This window comes from Lepidochelys olivacea (genome assembly GCF_965140295.1).
Source record: "Lepidochelys olivacea isolate rLepOli2 genome assembly, chromosome: 1".
Taxonomy (NCBI): domain Eukaryota; kingdom Metazoa; phylum Chordata; order Testudines; family Cheloniidae; genus Lepidochelys; species Lepidochelys olivacea.
In genome coordinates, this window is record NC_140411.1 from 62,090,437 (window position 1) to 62,100,611 (window position 10,175).

Consider the following 10,175-nt stretch of genomic DNA (forward strand, 5'->3'; position numbering starts at 1 on the left):
CCTTTTACAACCAAGGATTTTCAGGATGCTCCTCTAGAGGTAGTGGAAATATTTTTTGCAGCCATGAATTTTCAGGATTGCTTGTCACCAGTACATTAACAATACTGCTCCCATCAAACACAAAGTAGTTGATCCAAACTTAATTACTTAATCCAAACAGCACTTGCATAGCAGTCTAGGGAATGATATTGAGTTCATATCTGGAGCTGACTCTGCAGTACAGAATATTAGTAGGGCTGTCGATTAATCACAGTTAACTCATGTGAGTAACTCAAAAAAATTAATTACGATTAATTGCATTGTTAAACCATAGAATACCAATTGAAATGTATTCAATATTTTTGGATGTTTTACATTTTTAAATATATTGATTTCAATTGCAACATAGTATACAAAGTTGACAGTGCTCACTTTATATTATTTTTATTACAAATAATTGCACTTTAAAAAATGGCAAACAAAATAGTATTTTTCAGTTCACTTCATAAAAGTACTGTAGTGCAATCTCTTTATCATGAAAGTGCAACTTACAAAAGTAGATTTTTTTTGTTACATAACTGCACTCAAAAACAAAACAATGTAAAACTATCACTTAGACAAACAAATTTATTTACATTTACAGGAGATAATGCTGTCCACGTCTTATTTACAATGTGACCTGAAAGTGAGAACAGGCATTTGCATGGCACTTTTGTAGCCGGCGTTGCAAAGTATTTACGTGCCAGTTATGTTAAATATTCGTATGCCCCTTCATGTTTCGGCCACCATTCCAGAGGATATGCTTCCATGCTGATAATTGTTAAAAAAAGAATGCATTAATTAAATATAAAGTGAGCACGGTACACTTTGTATTCTGTGTTGTAACTGAAAACAATATATTTGAAAATGTAGAAAATATCCAAAAAAAAAAAAAGTGTCTTAATGTATACCCATGACAATTACACTGTGTACCATTTCTGAAGAGAAGGCAAAAGAAGCCTGCTTAGGCAACCTGTCTTTTGCTGGGGATATCACAATACAATCAGGGGACTGTACAGCCTGAAAATACTGCAAACAGAAGAGAGAGAGACATGTCTCCACCCAAGACAGCCAAGAGCTCGGAAGCCAGAAGCCTAGAGTTAGTACCCTTGCTGGACCAAAGAAGGGGAATAACACTGCAGTTGCCCTGAACTCTGATGCCATAAACTACTTCATTGGGGCTTTAAGCATGTGCTTAAGTGATTTCTTGACTAGGGATACTTCCCTGAATCAGGGGCATTGTGTACAATCAGTTTTACTATAAATAACTTCCCTTGTTGTTTGAATGAATCTTTCACACAACGGCATGGAAGAGAAAAAATATTTTTAAAAGTAGGATGATGTGGCTGTAAAAAATCACAAAAAATATCAGGGGGACTAAAAGGGTGGGTGTCGTATCTGAATTTTATTTTATCCAATTTTTTAAAAGTGACTAGATTTCAAGTTGACAGTGTCCCTTTTAATCAAGTTCTCCTCTGCTTCTCTCTGGTGTATGTCCAGTTAGCTGTTAAAAGTATTAGCACTTCTCAAGAAAAGTTCACTGGCCAAACAAACATTCTCTCACTAAGAGGTTTTCAAAGTCCAACGTTCTCTTTGTGCTATTATTTGGCTGATCATGTGCGCTCTATGTAGCTTATCAGTTTCTAAAGTGCTTTTTTGTACTGTAAGTATGGAGGATGCTATATAACTAAAAATTCTCTTCTATCTGCTGTTGGCTTCTTGATTCATTTACATTTCCTTTGATTTTCATTTTTTCTTTAGAGATACTTCCTGCGAACATGATAGGTCAGTAGTTTTGTGATAATTTATTTTTATACACCATGAGCAGTAAAGTCACGTCTCAGATGAAACAACAATCTTTAGTTCTAAGTAATGATAGAATGAGAGGCATTTTCTGTTTAGCTGCAAAGTAAATCTATTTTCAATAGATTTTTTCCCCTTCTTTGTTTTAAGTGAGATGATTAATCTGAATCATCAGGCCTGTCTGGTTCATCATTCTTGCTAACTAAATGCAGCTTCTTTCTTAGGATTTCTACTTCTGGAGCCTAATGATCTTTTGCTTTTAGTGCTGTTGTTGCTGAGTGTGTGTTGGTGGTAATTTTCTAAAATGGTACTCGTAGTCTATTAAATATTGTTAATTACAGCACTACGTCTCCTTGTTCCATATACTAATATTGGTATTAATGATAGGAGTAAAACTTTCCACTCTCCCTACCCTAAAAAAGAAAGTATTTTCCTACAAAATCAAATTGGATATATGTGAAATAATGAAAAATCTTAACTACTTAAAAATCACATGACATCTTATTTGATTTTGTTGACAGATTGTGTTAAATAGGGTTTAAGCTTCTGATCAGTAATTCAGGCAGAAGGAAGCTGGAGCAGAAAAAAAATAGCAAAATATTATTAGTGCATTGTTAAGGTTGTCTGGCAATCACCTGTGCCCTTCCAGAATATTTTGTTCAACAAAATTCAAACTTCCAAGAGTCAGGAAATGAAGATAAGGTAAATGCCCAAACAACCTTAACTCTCTCCCCTCCACGTCCCAGCTGGCAAGAGACACTGGGAGTTATCTACATTCAGTGCAGCTGCATTTACTGTGTTCGGTATAGGTGTATTGAATGATGGAGGAATAAGCTGGAGCAGGTAGGAAGAGGTGTGATATGAGAAGATCTGGGTCTGAGTCCCCACCTGTGTGTTATCAAAGGATCTTTCCTTTGAGGTGCATGTGTACCCTGAGGTTCCAGTCTGCATCATTTCAATACAGAATTGAATTGGATAGATTGTGTCAATAGCAAGGCACTGGGGTCTTCTTGCCATGGCTATTCTGAGTACTGAGTTGAGATATGAGAACAGTGTGTGGATTTAATGATGGGTAGGGGAGGTATAGGTTTAGGTATAGTATAGGTATCTTGTGTGCAAATATGAAGGGATTGGAAAAGGTTATGATATGGTTGTTAAATTTTACAAGTGTGGTATGATCTCGGGGGATAGGTTCAATGGTTGAGTGTAGTTGGGCAAGTGCATGTTGTGCCTGTCCATTACAGTGAAAAGGCAGAGTTAGGAGTGTGTGTGTTATGGGCAATTGGAGTATGGCTCAAAGAGGGCAGAGTTAAGGTTGTGTGGGTATTTACTTTAATTCTGTATTATCCGATTTTCAGAAGTTTAAGTTTTGCTGAACTCAGCATTGTGGAAGGGCATGAGCTCCCGCTGGGCAACCTTAGCTCTGCACTAATGAACTTTTTTGCCATTTTATTTCCTAGGTTTTTTAAACAGAAAGGGAAATGTTTGTTGGTAGGAGTTAGTGGACATTTAGGCAGTTGTAGTTTCACCTGGGTTTGCAATTGATATGCTACTGTAGAGCTAGGTAATGATCAAAAGACTTAGCTTTGATATAGTGCTTTTCATCAGCAGATCTCAAAGAACTTTACATCATTATCCCCTTTTAACAAAGAGGAACTGAGGCAGAGGGGTGAAGTGAGTTGCCCAAGGTCACCCAGAAGGCCAGTGGCAGAGCTAGTAATAGTTGCAGTCCAGTGGTCTTTAGGCCACGTGGTTGCTATGGCCATCTCTACACAACAGGAATAGAGTGGCACAGCTATGGCGTTGTGGCTATGCGGCTATAGAAACATAGTGCAGATGCTTCCTACACCAATGGAAGGGGTTTTTCTATCTCTGTAGGAATTCCTCCTCCCCGAGCCTTGGTAGCTAGTTCAATGGAAGCATTCTTCCACTGGCCTAGCTGCAGCTACACAAAGGGTTAGGTCAGTGTGTAGCTACAGTGCTCAGGGGTATGACAGTTGATCAAAATTTTTAGTGTCAACCAGGCCTGTGTGATTCCTCAGTGCTCCTCCCACCTCCTATACATTTTGTAATAGTGGAATGGGGATAACGGTCATGCATTGAAATGTTTACAATGTGTAATTATTCAGGGTTGGTGAGAAAAGTCTCATCTTAGGTCCCTCACCAAAGTCTCTTATGCAAAGTAAGCTGCCACAGGATAAGAGGGAAGGGGCTCTCATGGATTGGTAACCGGTTAAAAGATAGGAAACAAAGGGTAGGTATAAATGGTCAGTTTTCAGACTGGAAAGAGGTAAATAGTGGTGTCCCCCAAGGGTCTGTTCTGGGACCAGTCCTATTCACCATATTCATAAATGATCTGGAAAAAGGGGTAAACAGAGAGATGGCAAAATTTGCCGATAATACAAAATTACTAAAGATAGTTAAGACCCAGGCAGACTGTGAAGAGCTACAAAAGAATCTCTCAAAACCAGGTGAATGGGCAACAAAACGGCAGATGAAATTTAATGTTGATAAATGCAAAGTAATGCACATTGGAAAGCATAATCCCAACTATACATATAAAATGATGGGGTCTAAATTAGCTGTTACCACTCAAAAAAGAGATCTTGGAGTCACTGTGGATAGTTCTCTGAAAACATCCACTAAATGTGCAACGGCAGTCAAAAAAGCCAACAGAATGCTGGGAATAATTAAGAAAGGGATGGATAATAGGACAGAAAATAGCATGTTGCCTCTATATAAATCCATGGTATGCCCACATCTTGAAAATTATGTGCAGATATGGTTACCCCATCTCCAAAAAGATGAATTGAAAAAGGTTCAGAAAATGGCAACAAAAATTATTAGGGGTATAGAACGGCTTTGTATGAGGAGAGATTAGTAAGACTGGGACTTTTCAGGTTGGAAAAGAGGGCTAAGAGGAGATATGATTGAGGTCTATAAAATCATGACTGGTGTAGAGAAAGTAGATAAGGAAGTGTTGTTTACTACTTCTCTTAACACAATGAAATTGATAGGCAGCAGGTTTAAAACAAATAAAAGGAAGTATTTCTTCACACAACGCACAGTCAATCTGTGGAACTCCTTGCTAGAGGATGTTGTGAAAGCCAAGACCATAACAGGGTTAAAAAAAACTAACTAGGTCCATCAATGGCTATTAGCTAGGATAGGCAGGAATGGTGTCCCTAGCCTCTGTTTTTCAGAAGCTGGGAATGAGCGACCGGGGATGGATCACTTGATGATTACCTGTTCTGTTCATTCCCTCTGGGGCACTTGGCACTGGCCACTGCTGGAAGACAAGATACTGGGCTAGATGGACCTCTGGTCTGACCCAATAGGGCCATTCTTATGTTCTTATCGATGGTCTATGGTCCCAAAATAGTAACAATGTTTGTTACAGTGACTTTAAGCATGTGAGAAGTCTAGTGTGTGTCTCTCTCCTTTTCCACCCCCTACCCCACTATTCACTGCACCATGAAGTGCACCGCCCCCACCAACATTTCCAGCTCCTGCTCCCCTTCCCATCTATAGAAGCCATTAACATATAAGTTGCTATTTTCTGTCTCCTGCCCTATGCTGCTGCATACAAACATCACAGGCAGCAGCTTCCTGGAGGGCTGCATGGTATCTTGGTTATTTAGCCTGAGCTGCACACTGAGCTGGGCCCCTCGTTCCCACTACCCAATCCCAGCTGGGACTCCTGCTTCAGCCAGGTTTCCTCAGTCATACCCCAGGTCCTCCCAGTCTGTGCCTCCTCCAAAGCAGACCCTTCCCGCACACACACTGGCCAGTTCTCCCCTGCCCCCCACCACCACCCAGAGGAATATGTATCTTAACATCTGAAATCCTGAAAATGAAGTTTATATTTGTGTTACCTTAATTCCCCTCACTCCAGATCCCAGCTCACATAGAGGGATTGGGAGAGGTGCTCCGACACCCCAAGAGGAGCAGGATCCCTCATATCTCAGAACACACATGGAAGGGGAGAATTCAGAGCGGACAGCCCCCTCCCTTAACCCACCAACTTCCTCTACTACTTCTCCTATTCACCAGCCTCTTCCCTCGCACTTCCCCAATCCCTACCCCTTACCTGAACCCCTAACCCTTCTTCCCTCAACTACCATCCATTCATTGCCCTAATACTCCTGTCCTTTCTGCAGACCCAAACTCCTCTCCCCTAAACCCACCTCCTCTTGCATCCTGAATCACCCCTTCCATCCCAGCAAGTGTTTGCATGTATAATATATGGTCCTTTCAAAAATATTTTCGCTGCCTTCCAAATATTCTGCTGTACTCAGATATTTTTTTAAGAAATGTAACGGACTTCAGAGGTAGATTTTTCCCAAATGATTACAGTTCATTCTCAGATTTCTGCCCAGGGTGGTCTTCAAACTTCAACTTAATGAAATGCTTGGTTTTTTTTTCCTGGGGGCTGAATCTTAGGAAACTCTTTCTTAAATGATCTCCCATTTGGCTTACTAACCCTACCCTGCACTCCCATGAGGCATAACAAATTTCAAGGCAAGCTGTGTAAGCAGGCAGACTTTAGAGCGCTTAGGCCTGATTTACAGTACAGAGTTAGATCGACATAAGGCAGCTTATGAAGACCTAACTCTGTAAGCATCTGCACTACAATGTTGCTCCAGCTGATGTAACTCACCTACTATGCCAATTTAATAACTCCACCTCCGTGAGAGGTGTAGTGATTAGGTCAAAATAGTTAGATTGATGCAGTGTCAGTAGACACAATTACTTACATTGACTTTAGTGGCTTCCAGGTGGTGTCCCACAATGCCCCACTGTGACCACTCTGATCACCATTTTGAACTCTGCTGCCTGGCAGCCAGCTATACAGATATACACCCCTTCCCTCTAAATCCCTATAAATTTTTGAAAATCCATTTCTTCTTTGCCCAGCGTGGAGAGCTCACCCAGCTCCTCATGCCAGTTCCATGCTGCAGATGCACTCGTGCTTGGAGTACACAGGAGGAGGTAGATCCGCTGGATCTGTGGGGAGAAGATGCTGTGCAGGTAGCCAGCCAACCGTAGACACATGGACATCTACAAGCAGATTGCTCGGGGCATGGGGGAGAAGGGCTACAAGAGGGATGTGCAGCAGTGCTGCATGAAAGCCAAGCAGCCACGGCAGGTGTACCAGAAGGCGAGGGATGCTAACAGTCATGCTGGTGTTGAGCTGCAGACATGCTGCTTTTTCAAAGAGCTGCATGTCATCCTGGGCAGAGACCCCACCCCCAAAAGCCTTGTGGCTACTTCAGAGGAGCCAGAGTCACAGGTCCCCCCGAGTGAACAGTCAGGAAGAGGTGTTGGACAAAGAGGAAGAGGAGTATGGGGGACAGGCAACCAGGGATTCATGGCGCAGCGAGCTAGGACCTGTTTTTGGCTTCAGGGCAATTGAGTCAGTCCCTACAGTCCAGCATGGGCGAGCCTCATGTAAGAGAAGGAACCTCTAGTAAGTAAGCAATTTGCTTTGATATTGCAGGGACACATCTGTTCATTTACTCTTTATTAATCATGGTAGAAGAAGTAGTGAAATAACCAAATAAAGGTAGAGTTGCTATCTGCTTCTCATTCCCCTGTACAGTTAGGCAGAGGGGTTCTTGCAGAAATGTGCACTGGGATGTCCCGTGAATCCTCCACGGAGCCCTTGAGGAAACTTTCCTGGAGGTAATCGGCAATTCTCTGTCAAAGGATTCTGGGGAGGCTGCCTTATTTCTTCCATCACGGTAGGACGCTTTCCCATGCCCCTCAGCAATTACTTCAGACACCATTGCAGCACACAAGCTAGCAGCATGCGGACCAGATCTGCAGCCAGACATATGCAGGAGCTGCTCCCTTTCAGCCCTCGTTACTCTCAAGAGTGAGATATCCACTAAAATCACCACTGCCTGTGGAAAACGGTGCTAGTATTCAGTTCAATTGTCCTATCCACATATACTCAGGCCAATGACCAATTCCCCAGCTTATTGCATCAACTCGCCCCTGCCCCCGCACCCGCTCTGGGCCCTATTCACCATGGCTGGGACTGTCCCCATGCGCTATCAATCCCAAGAAGAGGTGAAAATGTAATGTTTGTAACTAGTGTGGATCAAGAGGAGCGAGTTCAGTGTACTAAGTTTCCATTTATCTCGTGAATACATGCACAGTTGTACCTCTGTGCATTGTACCTTTTGTAGCTGGAAATGTGGCCTTGAGGGTCTCTCCATCCATGCCTGTAGAGCAGCTCAGTCAGATAATGAAGAGAAGGAAGAGAAGTGGGATGACATATTCCAAGAGAGCCTGCAAGCCTCTGGTGCTTTGGCTACCGAGCACAGGGCTTGGAGGATTGCCCTTACAGAGAGCATGGCCAAGGATAGCGTGGAGAGGAGAAAGGCACAGGAAAAGAAGAACGTGCATCAGGAGATGCTTCTCAAGCAGCAAACAGAGATGCTGCAGACTCTTGTTAACCTTCTGGTTTAACAGTCCCGTACTATCCTCCCTCTGTACCCCACAGAGAATAGCATTCCCGGATGCCCCTCCACCCTCCTCATGGTGTCCAGGGCCACTGCACTACCCCTTCCACTCCATCTCTGGGGAGAGTACAGGCAATCACAGCTGCAAATACACCAACCATGTCTCACAGGTCAGTGTATGTGATTGTGAAATGGAAAGGACTGTTCTTTCTCCTTTATTTATTAAGTTTTATTCAGTTATGAGCGGGTCTGTTTGCATGGGTTTGGAATAAAAGTCTATTTATGGAAACTTAATTCGTCCTCATTAGTTCACAACATATGCTGTTGGAGCTGACATCATTCACTGATAATAGCAGTAGGTGCATTTGCAATGTTAGAATACTGCACACACAGCACTCATTACAAGGTTCATACCGGGATGCAAAACAGCAATGCCAGGTACAGCACACTATTGAAATAGTCTTTCAAAGCCTCCCTGAGCCAAATAGCTCTGTGTTGAGTTCTCCTTATAGCCCGAGTATCGGGTTGCTCAAAATCAACAGACAGCCATTGCACCTCTGCCATCCACCCTGATGGAAACTTTTCTCCCTTTGCTTCACAGGTATTATGAAGCACACACCATTGGGATATTTTTTTCCACTGAGGTCTAATCTCATGACTAGAGAGTGCCAGCAACCTTTCCAACAGCCAAAGACACATTCAATTGTCATTCTGCACCTGCTGAGCCTGGAGTTGAAGCTCTCCTTGCTGCTGTCAAGGTGGCCAGTGTATGGCTTCATGAGCCATGGGAGTAAGGGGTAGGCTGGGTCTCCCAGGATCACTACTGGCTTTTCAACATCCCCAGTCATAATTCATCAGTCTGGAAAGAGAGTCCCTGTTTGCAGCTTTCTGGACAGGCCTGTGTCCTTGAAGTTGTGCTTGTCATGCACCTGCCCTGATCAGCCCACATTGATGTTGGTAAACTATTCCTAATGACCCACCAGCACATGCAGTACCACAGAAAAATAGCCCTTTTTGTTGATGTACATTGTGGCAAGGTGCTCTGGGGCCAAAATAGGGATATGCATGCCATCTATCACCCCACCACAGTTTGGGAACCCCACTGCTGCAAAACCATCCACTAGGTCCTGCACATTGCCCAGAGTCTCAGTCCTCTATGGCAGGATGCGATGAATAGCCCTGCACACTTACGTCACAACCACCCCCACAGAGCATTTTCCTAATGCCAAATTGATTCCTAACTGATCAGTAGCAATCGGGCGTTGAAAGTTTCCACAGAGCGATCGCCACTCACTTCTCCACTGTCAGACAGATCTCATTTTGGTGTCACTGCACTGGAGGGCTGGGCCGAGCTCAGCACACAGATCCGTGAATGTGGCCTTATGCATCCAAGAGTTCTGCAGCCATTGCTCATCATCCCAAACCTGTATTACAATGTGATCCCACCATTCAGTGCTTGTTTCTCAGGTACAGAACTGGTACTCCACCATCTGCAGCTGCTCCATGAACAACCACCACCTTGAATTGTTTCTTTCTATGTCCCACAATAATCTAGCCTCCAAGAAATCGTCATGGTCCCTGCAGCCCCTCTGGATCAGGTGCCCCATAATTGCAATTCAAGAAGGATGTTGATAAATTGCAGGGGCTCAGAAAAGTCACGAGAATGATTAAAAGATTAGAAAACATGTCTTCTAGGGATAGACTCAAAGAGCTCAATCTATTTAGCTTAACAAAGAGAATATTAAAGGATGACTTCATGACAGTCTGTAAGTACCTGTATGGGGACCAAATAGTTAATAATGGGCTCTTCAGTCTAGTGGAGAAAGGTATAACATGATCCAATGGCTGGAAGTTGAAGCTAGGCATATTCAAAAAGCAGATTTT